Source organism: Triticum aestivum, chromosome 2A (genome assembly GCF_018294505.1).
Source record: "Triticum aestivum cultivar Chinese Spring chromosome 2A, IWGSC CS RefSeq v2.1, whole genome shotgun sequence".
Taxonomy (NCBI): Eukaryota; Viridiplantae; Streptophyta; class Magnoliopsida; order Poales; family Poaceae; genus Triticum; species Triticum aestivum.
Window position 1 is genome coordinate 744,526,405 of NC_057797.1, and position 20,449 is coordinate 744,546,853.

Genomic DNA, 20,449 nt, shown 5'->3' on the forward strand with positions numbered 1-20,449 from the left:
TGGTCCTCAGATGATCAACGGTATGCCTCAGATTTATTCTAACAAAGCCTACTACCAACAACAATGGCGTGACTTCCTCTCCTACCACTCATTCAGCCAATGATGTAGAGGGAGGAGGGGAGAGGGATCAAGGATCTTGGGGAGACTCTTTAATATGGTGGAGGAGAGAGAAGGGAAGGAAAGAAATGAGATGTCATCTCGGACATTTCATGAAGTCCGACACCACATGGGAAACCCTAGCCTAGACCTAAACTTTTCTTTTGCGCAGAAGGCCGGGAAAACTTAACATTACTATCAACAACGACGGGAGAAACCTCGTCTCCCACCCTGATCATGGACGGCCCGACCCAAGGCCAACCCAAAAAATAAGGATGGGTTGAATCGAGCTTGCCTATCAACTCGGGCCTAGGCTTTGTTTTGCATCCCAAAAGAGTGTTCGGATCAGAGGCTTCTATATTACAGTTTTTTGAGCCATACTTCAGGCCGGGCTTGCATGTGTGCAGATTAGAAAGCAATATTTGGGCTGGGCTTTTGGGCTCATGCATGAGGGAAGGGACATTTTTGAGCTTCGGGCCGGGCTGAGGCTTTTAGTTTGGGATTCAAGCCTTTTAAAGACCAGCTTGAAACCTGGGCCAAAATATGCTTAGGTTTAGCGCCATCCATTGGAAGTGATCGAGTTGGAGTCGCAGGCTAGGTTTCCCTCGTGGTATGCACCTTCTTTTGTGACCACGGGTAGCATGTAAGAGCCCCGAGCTTAACAGGTTTCCCTATGCACTTTGAGAGAGGAGAGAACAACTTGGCTAGCAACCATGTCGTACCATGCATAATATGTCACGCAGTATATATGTCGCATCCATCCATGTGATGTAGCTAGTCAGTGTAGGCAAAGGGTGATCCATAATATATCACAGTGTAGTACACCAGGTAATCGGTGTTGTGGCGTATGTAGGCAGAGTTAACGCCCAAGCCCCTGATTAGGGGTGTCCTAAGTGAGGAGGTCATTGATGAGATCGAAAATCCTGTCATTGATCCGGTTTGGGAAGACAAAGTCGATGTTGTTGATGTGGATGAAGACATCGTCGAGGACGACTTTGTGGATGGCTATGCATAGGTTCTACATGATATTGTGAGGACCCCCCCTCCCATCGATCACCGTCAACCATGGGCGATGTTTCAAAATGTTACCTATAACAGAGTGAATTGCAAAAAACATCGAAACTTCAGGCTAGGTTTGCAGGAACCACACATATACGAAATTGTGCCAAAAAGCACTATTTTTTTCATATTTTTTGCAAAAAACACTGGTTGCTCGTTTGGACCGTTTTAAGTGTGTTTATGACAGGGGGCCCGCATCCGTCAACGTGGCTGCACTGTTCACACGGCAACGCCGTTAGACGGCGTTACACGCTGCTGGCGCACCGGTTCGAGCCGGGCGGATCAAACACCCCCGAAGCGGTGCAGGCCCACCCCCAGCCCTCACTCTCTCGTCCTTCTCCCTCTCTCTGCTCCCGCTCGTTCGCCGCCGCCCCCTCCCACATCTTCGACTGCCGTCGCCGCCGCGTCGCCATGGTGTCCTGGTCTAATGACGACAGCAGCGACAACTCTCACCAGTACGCCGACTCGGCTTCAGACGAGGGCATCATCAAGGTGAGTTGCTCGAGCTCAAGCTAGGGTTAGGGTTATGGTTAGGGTTATGGTTAGGGTTGCGATTTGGGGATTTTTCTGTTGAGCTTGATCTAAAGTTTTGTTGCCTTTTCTTTGCACCTCCAGATCCCTGAGACCATGGATGACTCCGATTTCGAGGGCACTCAACCTGACATTTTGTGCAGTGAACACTCCGTGCCAGCAGAGATGCGTGTTGCTTTCCAAGGCATCCATACCGGCAGGAGGTTCCTTGCTTGTGCTGTGAAGGTATGTGCCAAACTTATGCTAATCTGGTCATTGTTTAGTACCGATTTTATAGTTAGCAGATCTGGTGTGCTAGTTGCTCAGTGAGGTAATTGTTTATATGTGAGCATGTGCACAGTGTTGTCAGCAGATCTGCCCTGTTAGTTAGGTTGTTAATTAGTTATGTATTTCCTGTGATAGTGGTGGGTTAGTGAGGTCATTGTTTATATGCCATTATGTGCATAGGGTTGGGAGCACTGATTGAGACTTGTTACTTTATAGCATGTGGATTAGTGAGCACTGTAATTGTTTAACTCATTGTGTCATACAGCTAGCTCATACCTGTTTGTTTAACTCATTGTGTTACTTTATACCTGTTTGTTACTTTATAGCATGTGGATGAGTGAGCACTTTACACCATTTATATCATTGTGTTACTTTATACCTGTTTAACACTAATATTACAGGAGGGAAGAAACTGTGGGCTAGTTGAATGGGTTGATTCATTTTGGCCAGCTACAATGGAGAATGCATTGACCAAGTTGTGGGATAAGTATGAAGAGTGCAGGAGGAGCAAGATTGAGGACAATCTAGAAAGCTCATTTGCTGTTCACAATCTGACACAACAGAAGATCAAGCTGCAGGCAAGTTATGAGAGGTTGGTTGAAGATGTCAATGGCCTCTTGGATGCCCAGGAGCAGAGGGCTCAGATGGAGAGAGGTTAGATGCAGAACAAACCTGATGAGAGCAAGCTGCAGGAGAAGTATGACATGCTCAAGAACCTGACAGCTGCTCAAGCCAATGTCATTAGGACCATGAAGTTGAAGCTTGCTGAAGAGAAGATTAAGTTGCAGGCCCACATTAATGAGCTTGAGAAGGTTGCGGAGCAGACCAAGCTGAAGCTGAATGGGATCAAGGCCATCTTAGATGAATGAGCAGTATAATGTAATATGCTGCTGTAACACCCCATATGTAACCTGCCATATTTGTATTCCAACTCTTGCCATTTTCGGCACTAAGTTATGTTATTTCCTCGTTGTCGGGTTTTTGTCTTCGTGTTGCTTTTGTCTTTGTCATGCATCTCATATCATGTCATCATGTGCATCGCATTTGCATACGTGTTCGTCTCATGCATCCGAGCATTTTCCCCGTTGTCTGTTTTGCATTCCGGCGCTCCTATGTCCTTCGGTGTCCCTTTCTACTTTTCGTGTGCGGGTATTAAACGTTCTCGGATTGGACCGAGACTTGCCAAGCGGCCTGAGTTTACTACCGGTAGACCGCCTGTCAAGTTTCGTGCCATTTGGACTTCGTTTGATACTCCAACGGTTAACCGAGGAACCGTAAAGGCCTCGTGTGTGTTGCAGCCCAACACCTCTCCAAAGTGGCCCAAAACCCACCTAAACCCACTCCATCATCTCGGTCATTCGTTCACGATTGCATGGCCGTAAACCGTGCTCAATTTGGAGCCTCCTAGCTCCCTCTAGGTATAAATTTGTGCACCCCGTCCAAATCCCGCATCAAACCCTAACCTCTCCCTCTCCTCGCGCCGCCGGACGGAAATCAGCCGACCGGACGTGTCCGACCCGCGCCGCCGCCACCACGTGTCGTCGCCCGTTTCGCCCGCCGCCCGCGCGCCAACATCGCCATCGCCGGCCCGCCGAGGCCCGGGGCAGGCCCCCGCGGCCCGAGCCGCCCCACGCGCCGGCGCGCCTCCACCGCGGCCGAGTCCCCGCGCTGCCGCGTCGCCATTTTCTCCTCCTCGCCGGCCGCCGGAGCTCCCCTCGTCGCCCCGCTGTCTCCTCTCGCCGATGCCGCCCGGATCCGACCGGATCCGCCCTCCCCAGCCTCCTCCGGCCACTTCTCCGGCAGGGATCCGGCGAGATCCGCTGCCGCCTCGAAGTCCGTGCCCGATCTTGATCGGCTACAGTAAACCCTAGGGTTGACTTCGTCCTAGTTTTCCATTAATTTTAGCATTCTTCATCGCATCATAACTTTGCACCCGTGGCTCCGTTTTGGGCGTGAAGCATGTCAAATTGTTCGTCTCGATGTGTACTTCATTTCTTTCCATTGCACCTTGTTCATTTGAGTTCATCTTGATGTGCTAAATGCTGTTGCAAGAGTGCTATGCAATGTTAGTTTCAGATTCTTAACAGAGATTGGACTTTTGTCATTTTTGCCATGTTTAATGTGTGCCTCCTATGATCTTGAGCCCTACATGTGTTTTGAAGTATGCCATGCCATCTTTACAGGGGTGTATGCCATGTATTTTTGTGATCTTTATGGTGACTAGCACAAGCATGCAAAGTAGATCTCGTAATGTTGCTGATTCCAGGGACTTAGAAATCTTCCAAGTCTTTCCCCTGATATTATTTTTATGCCATGTATTCTTGTTCCTACAGAGTGATCCATGCCTCTTTTGAGCATGTTCAGTAAGGATGATTTTGAGATATTGCTATGCTCTATCCATCCATGTCTTTGTTTGCAATTATGGAGCAACCTAGCATGACTCAATCTTGCTCTACTTTTGCTATAAAATGTTCCTGGCAGATTGTTTACATGTTAAGCAATTTTGCCGAGGTTGTTATAGTTTATCCATGCATGCTATGAGAGTGTTCTTGCCATGGTTAGCTTATTCATCATGTCTACTTGCTGGGTGTATGCTTAGTTTGTCATGCAATGCCTTGTGGTGAGTGCATCGAGCTTGTAAACATGCCTACGTGAATCTGTTTTGCCATGTTCCAGTTTTCTGCTAAGTCTGAATCTGTTAACGAAAGTTGCTATGTTCACATGGTTTCCATTGTATTTTATGATCCCTTTTGGCTTATGGCCAGTAAGGGACTTTTGTTGTATGCTTTGAGTAGCTTCATGCCATGCTTTGCCTTGCCATGATATGTTCCTGTATCATGTTGTTATCTTGCTCTAAACATTGCTTCCTGATGTTAATTCCTGACATGTTATTTTCCCTAAGTCTGTGAACCTGATATCTTTTGCACTTTTGCCATGCTTGTGTGAACCTGCTATTGAGTGAATTAGCCGTAGCTCATTGTTCATCTTTTGTTAATCATCTTGAGTGGATCACTGCCATGTGCTTTGTTGTTATGTTAGAGTGCAGTAGCTTGTTGTTCTTGATGCATTTAGATTGCCTCGTGCTGTTAATCGCATGTAACACCCCGGATTTAACTTTCCCAATTTGTACTCCAACTCTTGCCGTTTCCGGCATTAAGTTATATTTATTTCTCGGCTTCGGGTCTTTGTCTCCGTTGTTGTTTTCTTTGTCATGCATCTCATATCATGTCATCATGTGCATTGCATTTGCAATACATGTTCGTCTCATGCATTCGAGCATTTTCCCCGTTGTCCGTTTTGCATTCCGGCGCTTCGTTCTCCTCCGGTGGTCATTTCTAGCTTTCTTTCGTCTATGGGGATTAAACATTTCCGGATTGGACCGAGACTTGCCAAGCGGCCTTGGTTTACTACCGGTAGACCGCCTGTCAAGTTTTGTATCATTTGGAGTTCGTTTAATACTCCAACGGTTAACCGAGGGACTGAAAAGACCTCGTGTGTGTTGCAGCCCAACACCCCTCCAATTTGGCCCAAAACCCAGCAAACTCTGCTCCATGCCCTAGAGCGTTCGATCTCGATCGCGTGTCGAAAACCGCACCTCATTTGGACTCTCCTAGCTCCCTCTATGCCTATATATATCTCCCCCCATTCAAATCACGGACGAAACCCTAGCCCCTCTCCTCCTCCGACCGCCGGACAAAAATCCGGACGGCCGGACATTGTCCGCCGCCCTCCGCGCCCAGTCAGCAGCCGCCACCTGTCCCCGGGGCGGGACCGCATCGCCGCCGCCACGCCGGCCCGCCCAAGCCCACCGCGGGCCCCCTCCTCGCTCCATCCGGGCCGCGCCCGCGCCCCTGCAGCGCCGCCCGCCTCCTCTTGCCGGTGCCGCCCCGCCGCCACGAGCCCACCGCGCCGCCTCCCCGACGCCGCCCGCCGACGAGCCGCCGCTGCACGCCGCCGCCTCGGCTGCCGCGGGCCGCACGCCTCCGCCGCCCGCCGCGAGCCGCCCCGGCCATCGCCGGCCCCGGGCCGCGCCGCTCCGGCCTCCCCCACCTCGCCGACGCCGGCCTCCTCCTCCCCTCACGCCGGCGAGCTCCACCGGCTCCGGCGCCGGCCATCCTCGGAGATCGCGCTCCGGTGAACAGTGCCCGATCTAGATCCAGCTACAGTAACCCTAATTTTCGCGAGGTGGGTTTTTTTTCTAAGTCCTGAAAATTTTAGTCCAAGTTGCTATGTCCGAGGCTCCGTAACTTTGCATCCGTAGCTCCGATTCATGCATATAGCATATCAAAATGTTCGCCTCGACGAGTACATCATTTCATTCCATTGCATCATTTTCATTTGAGCTCATCTTGATGCCCGAAATGCTGTTAGAAGGAGGCTTCGTGAGTTAATTGTCAGATCTGCTAGTTCATCTTAGACTTTTGTCATTTTTGCCATGATTATTGTGTGCATGCTATGCCTGTGAGTCCTTCATATGTTTTGTTAAGAATTTTGTCTTCTTTCCAGAGGTGCAACCCATGTATTTTTAGGATGTGTGTGGTGACTTGTGCAAGCTTGCAAAGTGAGGCACCCGGTAAATCTGTTTTCAGGGACTTAGTAGTTTTCACTAAGTCTGGGTTTATTTAGTTCATGATGCCATATGTTTGGCTGGTTTCCTAGTGATCCGTGCCTCGTTTGAGGATGATCAGTAAAGGAGTTTTGTTAATCATGATATGCTCTATCCATCCATGTCTTTGTTTGCATTTTTGGAGCAACCTAGCTTGAGTCAATCGAGCTCTACTTTTGCTTCATTGTGAATCTGGGCAGATCGTCAACTCGTTTGCGATTTTGCCGATGCTATTGTAGTTGATCCGTGCATGCTATGCCATTGTTCTTGCCATATCTAGCTAGAATTTTGTGCCTTCTTAATGGATGTATGCTTGCCTTGCCATGACTTGCACCATAGTGAGTGCATCGAGCTCGTTTACATGCCTTCGTGAGTTATATTTCAGCATGTCTCAGTTTTCACTAAGTCTGAAAACTGATTGTGTTTTAGCTATGTTCGTGTGCCCATTAGTATATTTTGTGAACCCTTTTGGCCTCAGGTCACTTTGGGTCTTTTGTTAAGCTTGTTGAGTAGCTCCATGCCATGTTCTTAATTGTCTTAATCAGGTCATGCATCATGTTGTTTTGCTGCTCCGAAGAGGGCTTCGTGATCTGAAATTTCAGACAAGTGTTAATTTCACTAAGTCTGGAATCTGTCTTGCATTTGCGTTTTTCCATGCTTGTTTGAACCTCATAATGGATGAATTGGCCGTGGCTCAGTGCTAGTCTTTTCTTAAGCATCTTGTGTGCATCCCTGCCATGTATTTTTTTGTCATGTTGGGTGGCTGTAGCATGTTCATTTCGTTGCATTTAGATGCCTACTTGCTGTAAATTGCAGACCGGTGTCATTCTTAAAACGCTCGCCATTTCCAAACCGTAACTCCGATTCCGTTGATCTTTATATCGTTTTCAAGCGATTTCATCTCATCTTTTCAGTGGCACCCTTGGAATTCCAAGTTGAGGCCAGGTTCATGCATTTCCTGTCATATCTTGCATTTTGCATCCCGCATCGCATCCCGCATAGCATGTCAACTTTGCATTGTGTTGTTTGAGTTTGCACGTGGTTGATTGTATCCTTGTTGCTTGTTTATCTTGTTTGGGTAGAGCCGGGAGACGAGTCCGCTAACGAGGAGCCCGTTGAGTTTGCTCTTGAGGATCCAGTCAACTCTGACAACTGTGCAGGCAAGATGATCATACCCTCGAAATCACTACTATCTTTGCTATGCTAGTTTGCTCGCTCTTGCTATGCCAATGCTACGATGCCTACCATTTGCTTGTCAGCCTCCCAATTGCCATGTCAAACCTCTAACCCACCTTGTCCTAGCAAACCGTTGTTTGTCTATGTTATCGCTTTGCTCAGCCCTTCTTATAGCGTTGCTAGTTGCAGGTGAAGATTGGAGGCCGTTCCTCGTTGGAACATTTATTTACTTGTTGGGATATCATTATATTGCCATGTTATCTTAATGCATCTATATACTTGGTAAAGGGTGGAAGGCTCGGCCTCTCGCCCAGTGTTTTGTTCCACTCTTGCCGCCCTAGTTTCTGTCATATCAGTGTTATGTTCTCGGATTTTGCGTTCCTTACGCGGTTGGGTTATAATGGGAACCCCTTGATAGTTCGCCTTGATTAAAGCTTTTCCAGCAATGCCCAACATCGGTCTTACCATTTGCCACCTAGCCTCTTTTTCCCTCGGGTTTCCAGAGCCCGCGGGTCATCTTATTTAAACCCCCCGGGCCAGTGCTCCTCTGAGTGTTGGTCCAAACTAGAGTCCTGTGCAGCGCCCCCTCGGGGAAACTCGAGGTTTGGTTTTAGTTGTATGGAGCGCTCATCTGAGTGTGCCCTGAGAAAGAGATATGTGCAGCTCCTATCGGGATTTGTCGGCACATTCGGGCGGTGTTGCTGGTCTTGTTTTAACCTGTCGAAGTGTCTTGAGTTACCGAGATACCGAGTCTGATCGGAACGTCTTGGGAGGAGGTCTATTCCTTCGTTGACTGTGAGAGCTTGTCACGGGCTAAGTTGGGACTCCCCTGCAGGGATTAAACTTTCGAAAGCCGTGCCCACGGTTATGGGCAGATGGGAATTTGTTAATGTACGGTTGTAGACAACTTGAACCTTAATTAATTAAAATGAATCAACTGAGTGTGTTACCATGATGGCCTCTTCTCGGCGGAGTCCAGGAAGTGGACACGGTGTTGGAGTAATGTTTGCGCAGGTTGCCCCCTAGCTTCTCGCTCGTGCTTTGCCTCCTCTTCTCGCTCTCCTTTGCGTATAAGTTAGCCACCATATATGCTAGTCGCTTGCTGCAGCTCCACTTGTATTTGCCTTACCCTTCCTATAAGCTTAAATAGTCTTGATCGCGAGGGTGCGAGATTGCTGAGTCCCTGTGGCTCACAGATACTATAACTACAGATGCAGGTCCAGGTGTTTCCGCTCCAGGTGACGAGTACGAGCTCAAGTGGGAGTTCGACGAGGACTCTCAGCGTTACTACGTGTCTTTTCCTGATGATCAGTAGTGGTGCCTAGTTGGGGTTTGATTCGGGGCCTTGTCGCATGTTGGGTTTTCTTCTATTTTGGCGCCGTAGTCGGGCCATGAGTGTTTGTATGATGGATGTTATTCATGTACTTTGATGTGATGTGGCGAGTGTAAGCCAACTATGTATCTCCCCTTTTATTCTATATATTGCATGGGATGTTTGTGATGATTGCCTAGCTTGCGACATTGCTTTCAATGCGGTTATGTCTCTAAGTCGTGCCTCGACACGTGGGAGCTATAGCCGCATCGAGGGTGTTATAACTTGGTAATCAGAGCCTTCCCCGACCTTAGGAGCCCCATTGCTTGATCGTTTTTAGCGGCCGAGTTGTGTCTAGAAAAATGTTTTGAGTCCTTAGGAATTATATATCGGAGAGTTTAGGAATTCTTTTTACTTCCCAGTCTCCTCATCGCTTTGGTAAGGCATCCTGACGTAGAGTTTTGACTCTTTTCTTCTCAAATTTCACTAAATTTTTTTAGGATCACGCGATTATCTTGGAATCGTTCCGATGGCTTATGATGAGAATACTGTCTTGGTGCCTCTTGTCAGGGGTTTAGTGGAAGTGTCCTGGGGAGTTGAGCTCTGAGGTGTTGTCATCATAATTTTATCGTTGCAATTCTGGAATACTTGAGATATGTTCACCGACATCGAAAATCTCTTTTATGCAGTTCGTTGGTGAGATAACCTCGACGCCACCCAGTACTGGGGCGGGAGTTCGGGAGTATCGCCATAACTTGTATAACGGATGGTTTTCGAAGGTTGAGGTAGATGGTTTCCGAAGTTTTCTTGGTTATGTGTTGAAGGATGGATACAGCTGGATGTAGGATTTGCTAGTTTGGGTGAGATATTATGCTTCCCCTGTATCCCCAACACCTGATTGCATAACCGGAAAGGTTCGGGAGTTTCATAGGTGGGAACTCTAGTAGCTCTAGTTCTTCTTCCACGGATATTGGTTTGAGATTGGGATTTCTTACCGATTATTCGTTCTTGATCCGTACCTTGTTGACTTATTTCTCTACCTTAATTCTACGTGGCTTCGCAATTTATGGATATGTGACCATTTCAAGAGGAATGCATTCGTTCATTTTGTTCGGATGTGAAGACTATATGTTGCAATTTTCATTCCGTTGGATTCAGCTTCAATATTTATTTGTTAAAGTGCTAATGGTGGTCAACCTCTTCAGGATGGCTCCTCCAACGCGCACGACTCCGAATCCTGATCCGCCACCACCTCCACCTCCTCCAGAGGCATGGCAAGCTGTGATGGCCGCAACTAATGCAAACACTCAGCTGATCATGCAAATTCTCCAAGAGCGCAATCAAGGCAGTCAAGGGAATCAAGGAAGCAATTAGAGTCACTTTGCTACACTCAACTAGTTCCTTGCTAAGGGGCCAAATACTTTCAGTAATTGTGTTGAGGCAACCGATGCTGACGATTGGCTTGTGGATCTGTGTAAGCATTTCGAGTGCAGTAACGTCAGGCCTGAGGACTTTGTCAAGTTCGCTTCCTTCCAACTCAAAGATCAAGCTGCAGAATGGTTCCAGCAGTACAAGGATTCCTGAGGTGGATGTGTTATCACTTGGGATGATTTCCATCGAGATTTCCGAGCTCATCATATTCCGCAGAGCATGGTTGAAAGCAAGCGTGAGGAATTCCGCAATCTGAAGCAAGGCTCTTTGTCTGTCTATGACTACAACAAATTGTTCCAGAAGCTTGCCCGCTTTGCCAGGCAGGATGTGCCTGATGAGAAGAGCATGATATATCAGTTCAGGGGTGGTCTCAGAGAAGATATCCAGCTTGCTCTTGTTCTGTTTGAGCCCTTGAGGTACGACGAGTTCTACAACATGGCACTGAAGCAAGAGGCTGCTCAGTTGAGGTGTGATGCTTCCAGGAAGCGAGTCTGAGATGTTAATCCTTCTTCCTCTACTCAAGTGGCCAAGCAGCAGAAGTTTTGGCTTCCTCCTCCTCCGTTCCGTCAGCCGTATTAGCAGAAGAGTAAAGGTGGCAGTGGTTCTTCCCACCCACCCAACCCTGCCTTTCAGAACAAGACTTCGTCTCAAGCTCCAAGATCGAGTGCTCCGTATCACCGTCCGCTTTCAGAGGTCACGTGCAACAAGTTCCAACAGAAGGGTCACTATGCCAACAAGTGTCTCAACCAGAGGCATCTTCCTCCTCCTCCTCCTGTCAGATCGGCAAGTACAGCTGTGGTCAAGGATAACCCCAAGTTCGCCAAGGTCAATATGGTGAATGCAGCTCAGGCAGAGGACTCACCAGATGTGATCATGGGTAACCTTCCTGTTAATGATATTCCTGCAAAAGTTCTTTTTGACAGGGTGCATCGCATTGCTTCATTTCTAAACCTTTTGCATCCAAGTATGAGTGTGATTATCAGTATCTGCAAAGTTCCTTGCAAATTGTGTCACCGGGCAAGCAGATGACAGCTAACACCTGCGTCCCTGAGGTTACTATCACATTGGGTGACTACAAGTTCCTTTCTTCCCCAATTGTTCTCGGTAACTCAGATATTGATCTTATTCTCAGAATGGATTGGCTTTCTAAGCACAAGGCACATCTTGATTGTGCTGCCAGGCAGATTCAATTGACTCATTCGTCTGATGATGTAATTGTCTTTGCCGCTCGGGATAATACCATCCGTCTGTTTTCTCTCAATGAGAAGGGTGAATTGGATGCCATCTCTCAGATTCCAGTCGTTTGCGAATATCAAGACGTCTTTCCAGAAGAGCTCCCAGGAATGCCTCCGCACCGGCCAGTTGAATTCGTTATTGAACTTGAGCCTGGCACGGAACCTGTGTGCAAATGTCCTTACAAACTCGGACCTGAAGAGTTGAAGGAGCTGAAGAAGCAACTCGATGAGCAAGAAAGAATGGGTCTCATCCGGCCTAGTTCTTCTCCGTGGGGTTGTGGTGCTCTTTTTGTGAAGAAGAAGGATGGAACGGACCGACTTTGTGTTGATTACCGTCCAGTGAACAAGAAGACCATCAAGAACAAATACCCACTTCCCAACATCAATGAGCTGTTCGAACAACTCAAAGGTGCCCAAGTATTCTCCAAGCTTGATCTCCGTATGGGTTATCACCAGATTCGCATTCGTGAAGAAGATATTCCCAAGACAGCATTCAGAACAAGCTTTGGTTCATATGAATACACTGTCATGTCTTTTGGCCTCGCCAACGCTCCTCCGACGTTCTCTCGCATGATGAACTTCATCTTCAATGCCTACACCAATGACTTCGTTTTGGTCTATCTCGACGACATTCTGGTTTTCTCGAAGAACAAGAAAGATCATGCCAAGCACTTGCGTTTGGTTCTCGATAAGCTCAGGGAACATCAGTTCTACGCCAAGTTCTCCAAGTGTGAATTTTGGCTTGATGAGGTTCTTTATCTTGGTCATATCATCTCTGCCAAGGGCATTTCCGTGAATCCTGAGAAGGTGTCCGCAATTGTGAATTGGGAACCTCCTCAGACCGTGAAGCAACTCCGTAGTTTCCTCGGTCTCGCAAGCTATTGCCGAAGATTCGTTGAAAACTTTTGTAAGATTGCAAAGCCTCTCTCAAATCTTCTTCAGAAGCACGTCAAGTACGTTTGGTCTCCGGAGTGTGATATTTCTTTCAACACTTTGAAAGAGAAGTTGATCACTGCTCCAGTTCTGACTCCACCTGATGAATCCAAGCCGTACGAGGTCTTTTGTGATGCCTCTCTCCAAGGTCTCGGTGCAGTTTTGATGCAAGAGAAGAAAGTTGTTGCTTATACATCTCGCCAGTTGAAGCCTAATGAGAAGAACTACCCCACTCATGATCTCGAGTTGGCGGCAGTTGTGCATGCTCTGTTGACTTGGAGACATCTTCTATTGGGAAGAAAAGTGGACATTTTCACTGATCACAAGAGTCTCAAGTACATCTTCACCCAGCCTAATCTCAACCTCAGGCAAACTCGATGGGTCGAAATGATTCAAGAGTATAATCCGAGTATTGAGTACACTCCAGGCAAGTCTAATGTGATTGCTGACGCTTTGAGCAGGAAAGCGTATTGCAACAGTCTGATTCTTAAGCCTTATCAACCCGAGCTTTGTGAAGCTTTCCGCAAACTTAATCTGCAAGTTGTTCCTCAAGGTTTCCTCGCCAACCTTCAAGTCTCTCCTACCTTAGAAGACCAGATTCGCCAAGCCCAGCTTCTTGATGCTATGGTGAAAAAGGTGAAGATTGGGATTGCCAAGAGTCAGTCCAAGTACAAGTGCTACCGCCTTGATGACAAGGACACTCTCTTCTTCGAGGATAGTATTGTTGTGCCCAAAGGTGACCTCCGTAAAGTGATCATGAATGAGGCTCACAATTCTCTCCTCTCCATCCACCCTGGGAGCATGAAGATGTATCAGGACCTTAAGCAAGCTTATTGGTGGACTCGAATAAAGCGCGAGATCGCTCAATTCGTGAATGAATGTGATGTCTGCAGAAGAGTGAAGGCAGAACACCAAAGGCCAGCAGGTCTCCTCCAACCTCTTGCCATTCCAGAATGGAAATTTGACCACATTGAAATGGACTTCGTGACGGGTTTCCAAAGTCCAAGCGTGGCAATGATGCTATATTTGTTGTCATCGACAAGCTCACCAAAGTGGCTCACTTTCTGCCTACCAAAGAGTCGATCACTGCAGCTCAATTGGCGGAACTCTATACCTCTCGTATTGTCTCTCTGCACGGTATTCCTCAAGTGATCTCTTCAGACCGTGGCAGCATCTTTACCTCCAAGTTTTGGGATTCTTTTCAGAAGGCCATGGGCACTAACATCCGCTTCAGCACTGCTTTCCATCCTCAAACAAGCGGTCAAGTCGAGCATGTCAACCAGATTCTTGAAGATATGCTCAGGGCTTGTGTGATCTCCTTCGGCATGAAATGGGAGGATTGTCTTCCTTATGTTGAATTCTCCTACAATAACAGTTTTCAAGCAAGTTCGGGCAAGGCCCCTTTTGAAATTCTGTATGGCAGGAAGTGCCGTACCCCTCTCAACTGGTCTGAAACCGGTGAACGTCAGCTGCTGGGTAATGACTTAATCACAAAAGCAGAAGAAATGTGCAAAGTCATTCGTGATAACCTCAAAGCAGCCCAATCCCGCCAGAAGAGCTACTATGATAGTAAGCACCGTGATTCGGCTTTCGAGATCGGAGATCATGTTTACCTCCGTGTCTCTCCCATGAAAGGTACTCGTCGCTTCGGTATCAAAGGGAAGCCAGATACGTGGGACCTTTCAAGATTGTAAGCAAGAGAGGCGACCTCGCCTATCAACTCGAGCTTCCTTCAAACTTTGCAAATGTTCATGACGTGTTCCATGTCTCTCTGCTTCGAAAGTGCTTCAAGACTCCTGACCGCACTGTCAACTTCGAGGACATTGAGCTCCAAGAAGATCTCTCTTATCGCGAGCACCCAGTTGCTATTCTTGAAGAGACTGAACGCAAGACTCGCAACAAGTCAATCAAATTTCTCAAAGTCAAGTGGTCACACCATTCCGACCGTGAAGCTACCTGGGAACACGAGGATCACCTCCGTTCTGAGTACCCGGAGTTCTTTCAGTCCTAGATCTCGGGACGAGATCTTTTCGTAGTGGTGGAGTGTTGTAACACCCCGGATGTAACTTTCCCAATTTGTACTCCAACTCTTGCCGTTTCCGGTGTTAAGTTATATTTATTTCTCGGGTTCGGCTCTTTGTCTCCATGTGTTTTTTTCTTTGTCATCCATCTCATATCATGTCATCATGTGCATTGCATTTGCATACATGTTCGTCTCATGCATTCGAGCATTTTCCCCGTTGTCCGTTTTGCATTCTGGCGCTTCGTTTTCCTCCGGTGGTCATTTCTAGCTTTCTTTTGTCTGTGGGGATTAAACATTTCCGAATTGGACCGAGACTTGCCAAGCGACCTTGGTTTACTACCGGTAGACCTCCTGTCAAGTTTCGTATCATTTGGACTTCGTTTAATACTCCAACGGTTAACCGAGGGACCGAAAAGGCCTCGTGTGTGTTGCAGCCCAACACACCTCCAATTTGGCCCAAAACCCACAAAACTCCGCGCCATGCCCTAAAGCGTTCGATCTCGATCGCGTGGCCGAAAACCGCACCTCATTTGGACTCTCCTAGCTCCCTCTATGCCTATATATATCTCCCCCCATTCGAATCACGGACGAAACCCTAGCCCCTCTCCTCCTTCGACCGCCGGACAAAAATCCGGACGGCCGGACATTGTTCGCCGCCCTCCGCACCCAGTCAGCAGCCGCTACCTGTCCCCGGGGCGGGACCGCATCGCCGCCGCCGCGCCGGCCCGCCCAGGCCCACCGCGGGCCCCCTCCTCGCTCCATCCGGGCCGCGCCCGCGCCCCCGCAACGCCGCCCGCCTCCTCTTGCCGGCGCCGCCCCGCCGCCACGAGCCCGCCGCGCCGCCTCCCTGACGCCGCCCGCCGACGAGCCGCCGCTGCACGCCGCCGCCTCGGCTGCCGCGGGCCGCACGCCTCCGCCGCCCGCTGCGAGCCGCCCCGGCCATCGCCGGCCCCGGGCCGCGCCGGTCCGGCCTCCCCCACCTAGCCGACGCCGGCCTCCTCCTCCCCTCACGCCGGCGAGCTCCACCGGCTCCGGCGCCGGCCATCCTCGGAGATCGCGCTCCGGTGAACAGTGCCCGATCTAGATCCAGCTACAGTAACCCTAATTTTCGCGAGGTGGATTTTTTTCTAAGTCCTGAAATTAGTAGTCCAAGTTGCTATGTCCGAGGCTCCGTAACTTTGCATCTGTAGCTCCGATTCATGCATATAGCATATCAAAATGTTCGCCTCGACGAGTACATCATTTCATTCCATTGCGTCATTTTCATTTGAGCTCATCTTGATGCCCGAAATGCTGTTAGAAGGAGGCTTCGTGAGTTAATTGTCAGATCTGCTAGTTCATCTTAGACTTTTGTCATTTTTGCCATGATTATTGTGTGCATGCTATGCCTGTGAGTCCTTCATATGTTTTGTTAAGAATTTTGTCTTCTTTCCAGAGGTGCAACCCATGCATTTTTAGGATGTGTGTGGTGACTTGTGCAAGCTTGCAAAGTGAGGCACCCGGTAAATCTGTTTTCAGGGACTTAGTAGTTTTCACTAAGTCTGGGTTTATTTAGTTCATGATGCCATATGTTTGGCTGGTTTCCTAGTGATCCGTGCCTCGTTTGAGGATGATCAGTAAAGGAGTTTTGTTAATCATGATATGCTATATCCATCCATGTCTTTGTTTGCATTTTTGGAGCAACTTAGCTTGAGTCAATCGAGCTCTACTTTTGCTTCATTGTGAATCTGGGCAGATCGTCAACTCGTTTGCGATTTTGCCGATGCTATTGTAGTTGATCCGTGCATGCTATGCCATTGTTCTTGCCATGTCTAGCTAGAATTTTGTGCCTTCTTAATGGATGTATGCTTGCCTTGCCATGACTTGCACCATAGTGAGTGCATCGAGCTCGTTTACATGCCTTCGTGAGTTATATTTCAGCATGTCTCAGTTTTCACTAAGTCTGAAAACTGATTGTGTTTTAGCTATGTTCGTGTGCCCATTAGTATATTTTGTGAACCCTTTTGGCCTCAGGTCACTTTGGGTCTTTTGTTAAGCTTGTTGAGTAGCTCCATGCCATGTTCTTAATTGTCTTAATCAGGTCATGCATCATGTTGTTTTGCTGCTCCGAAGAGGGCTTCGTGATCTGAAATTTCAGACAAGTGTTAATTTCACTAAGTCTGGAATCTGTCTTGCATTTGCGTTTTTTCCATGCTTGTTTGAACCTCATAATGGATGAATTGGCCGTGGCTCAGTGCTAGTCTTTTCTTAAGCATCTTGTGTGCATCCCTGCCATGTATTTTTTTGTCATGTTGGGTGGCTGTAGCATGTTCATTTCGTTGCATTTAGATGCCTACTTGCTGTAAATTGCAGACCGGTGTCATTCTTAAAACGCTCGCCATTTCCAAACCGTAACTCCGATTCCGTTGATCTTTATATCGTTTTCAAGCGATTTCATCTCATCTTTTCAGTGGCACCCTTGGAATTCCAAGTTGAGGCCAGGTTCATGCATTTCCTGTCATATCTTGCATTTTGCATCCCGCATCGCATCCCGCATAGCATGTCAACTTTGCATTGTGTTGTTTGAGTTTGCACGTGGTTGATTGTATCCTTGTTGCTTGTTTATCTTGTTTGGGTAGAGCCGGGAGACGAGTCTGCTAACGAGGAGCCCGTTGAGTTTGCTCTTGAGGATCCAGTCAACTCTGACAACTGTGCAGGCAAGATGATCATACCCTCGAAATCACTACTATCTTTGCTATGCTAGTTTGCTCGCTCTTGCTATGCCAATGCTACGATGCCTACCATTTGCTTGTCAGCCTCCCAATTGCCATGTCAAACCTCTAACCCACCTTGTCCTAGCAAACCGTTGTTTGGCTATGTTATCGCTTTGCTCAGCCCCTCTTATAGCGTTGCTAGTTGCAGGTGAAGATTGGAGGCCGTTCCTCGTTGGAACATTTATTTACTTGTTGGGATATCATTATATTGCCATGTTATCTTAATGCATCTATATACTTGGTAAAGGGTGGAAGGCTCGGCCTCTCGCCTAGTGTTTTGTTCCACTCTTGCCGCCCTAGTTTCCGTCATATCGGTGTTATGTTCCCGGATTTTGCGTTCCTTACGCGGTTGGGTTATAATGGGAACCCCTTGATAGTTCGCCTTGATTAAAGCTTTTCCAGCAATGCCCAACATTGGTCTTACCATTTGCCACCTAGCCTCTTTTTCCCTCGGGTTTCCAGAGCCCGCGGGTCATCTTATTTAAACCCCCCGGGCCAGTGCTCCTCTGAGTGTTGGTCCAAACTAGAGTCCTGTGCAGCGCCCCCTCGGGGAAACTCGAGGTTTGGTTTTAGTTGTATGGAGCGCTCATCTGAGTGTGCCCTGAGAAAGAGATATGTGCAGCTCCTATCGGGATTTGTCGGCACATTCGGGCGGTGTTGCTGGTCTTGTTTTAACCTGTCGAAGTGTCTTGAGTTACCGAGATACCGAGTCTGATCAGAACGTCTTGGGAGGAGGTCTATTCCTTCGTTGACCGTGAGAGCTTGTCATGGGCTAAGTTGGGACTCCCCTGCAGGGATTGAACTTTCGAAAGCCATGCCCGCGGTTATGGGCAGATGGGAATTTGTTTATGTCCGGTTGTAGATAACTTGAACCTTAAGTAATTAAAATGAATCAACTGAGTGTGTTACCGTGATGGCCTCTTCTCAGCGGAGTCTTGGAAGTGGACACGGTGTTGGAGTAATGTTTGCGCAGGTTGACCCCTAGCTTCTCGCTCGTGCTTTGCCTCCTCTTCTCGCTCTCCTTTGCGTATAAGTTAGCCACCATATATGCTAGTCGCTTGCTGCAGCTCCACTTGTATTTGCCTTACCCTTCCTATAAGCTTAAATAGTCTTGATCACGAGGGTGCGAGATTGCTGAGTCCCTGTGGCTCACAGATACTATAACTCCAGATGCAGGTCCAGGTGTTTCCGCTCCAGGTGACGAGTACGAGCTCAAGTGGGAGTTCGACGAGGACTCTCAGCGTTACTATGTGTCTTTTCCTGATGATCAGTAGTGGTGCCTAGTTGGGGTTTGATTCGGGGCCTTGTCGCATGTTGGGTTTTCTTCTATTTTGGTGCCGTAGTCGGGCCATGAGTGTTTGTATGATGGATGTTATTCATGTACTTTGATGTGACGTGGCGAGTGTAAACCAACTATGTATCTCCCCTTTTATTCTATATATTGCATGGGATGTTTGTGATGATTGCCTAGCTTGCGACATTGCTTTCAATGCGGTTATGTCTCTAAGTCATGCCTCGACACGTGGGAGCTATAGCCGCATCGAGGGCGTTACATCGCAGCTTTGCGCCTTTATTGTTTTGCTTGCCATTTGCAAACCGTGCATCCGTTTCCGATGATCTTTATATCGATTTCGACCGAAATCAACTCATCTTTCCAGTAGCACTCTTGGTGTTCCTAGTTGAGGCCTAATTCAATATTTCCTTTCCAAAGCACGCATATGCATTGCATATCACATCCTGCATATCATGCCATGTTTGGCATCATGTTGCTTGTGCATTGCACCGTGGTTGATTGTGATTCCCTTTGTTTGTGTTCTTGCTTTGGGTAGAGCCGGGAGACGAGTACGTGATCGAGGAACCTGTTGAGAACGTTTACGAGGATCAAGCTTACGTCAACTCGGAGAACTTTGCAGGCAAGATGACCATACCCTAGAAATTACTTCTATCTTTGCTTGCTAGATGCTCACTCTTGTGCTATGCCTATGCTACGATACCTACCACATGCTTTACCATGCCTCCCATATTGCCATGTCAAACCTCTAACCCACCTTGTCCTAGCAAACCGTTGTTTGGCTATGTTACCGCTTCGCTCAGCCCCTCTTATAGCGTTGCTAGTTGCAGGTGAAGATTGGAGTTCGTTCCTTGTTGGAACATGTTTATTGTTGGGATATCATTATTATATCGTGTCTACTTTAATGCATCTATATACTTGGTAAAGGGTGGAAGGCTCGGCCTTATGCCTGGTGTTTTGTTCCACTCTTGCCGCCCTAGTTTCCGTCATACCGGTGTTATGTTCCTTGATTTTTGCGTTCCTTACACGGTTGGGTTATAATGGTAACCCCTTGACAGTTCGCCTTGAATAAAACTCCTCCAGCAAGGCCCAACCTTGGTTTTACCATTCGCCACCTAGCTTTTTTCCCTTGGGTTTCGCGGACTCAAGGGTCATCTTTATTTTAAACCCCCGGGCCAGTGCTTCTCTAAGTGTTGGTCCAACCCAGAGCACCGTGCGGGGCCGTCCCTTGGCAACTTGGGTTACGTTGGCTCCCGTATGCTTAGCTTATCCGGTGTGCCCTGAGAACGAGATATGTGCAATTCCTATCGGGATTTGTCGGCACAACAGGTGGTCTTGCTGGTTTAGTTTTACCATTGTCAAGGTGTCTTGTAACCGGGATTCCGAGTCTGATCGGGTTGTCTTGGGAGAAGGAATATCCTTCGTTGGCCGTGAGAGCTTGTGATGGGCTAAGTTGGGACACCCCTGCAGGGATTTGAACTTTCGAAAGCCGTGCCCGCGGTTATGGGCAGATGGGAATTTGTTAATGTACGGTTGTAGAAAACCTAAAACTTAACTTAATTAAAATGAATCAACAGAGTGTGTGGCCGTGATGGTCTCTTTTCGGCGGAGTCCGGGAAGAGAACACGGTCTCGTGTTATGCTTGAACATAGGTTGTTCTAGGATCACTTCTTGATCATAGATTCTCGACCATGCCTTTGCCTTCTCTTCTCGCTCTCTTTTGCGTATGTTAGCCA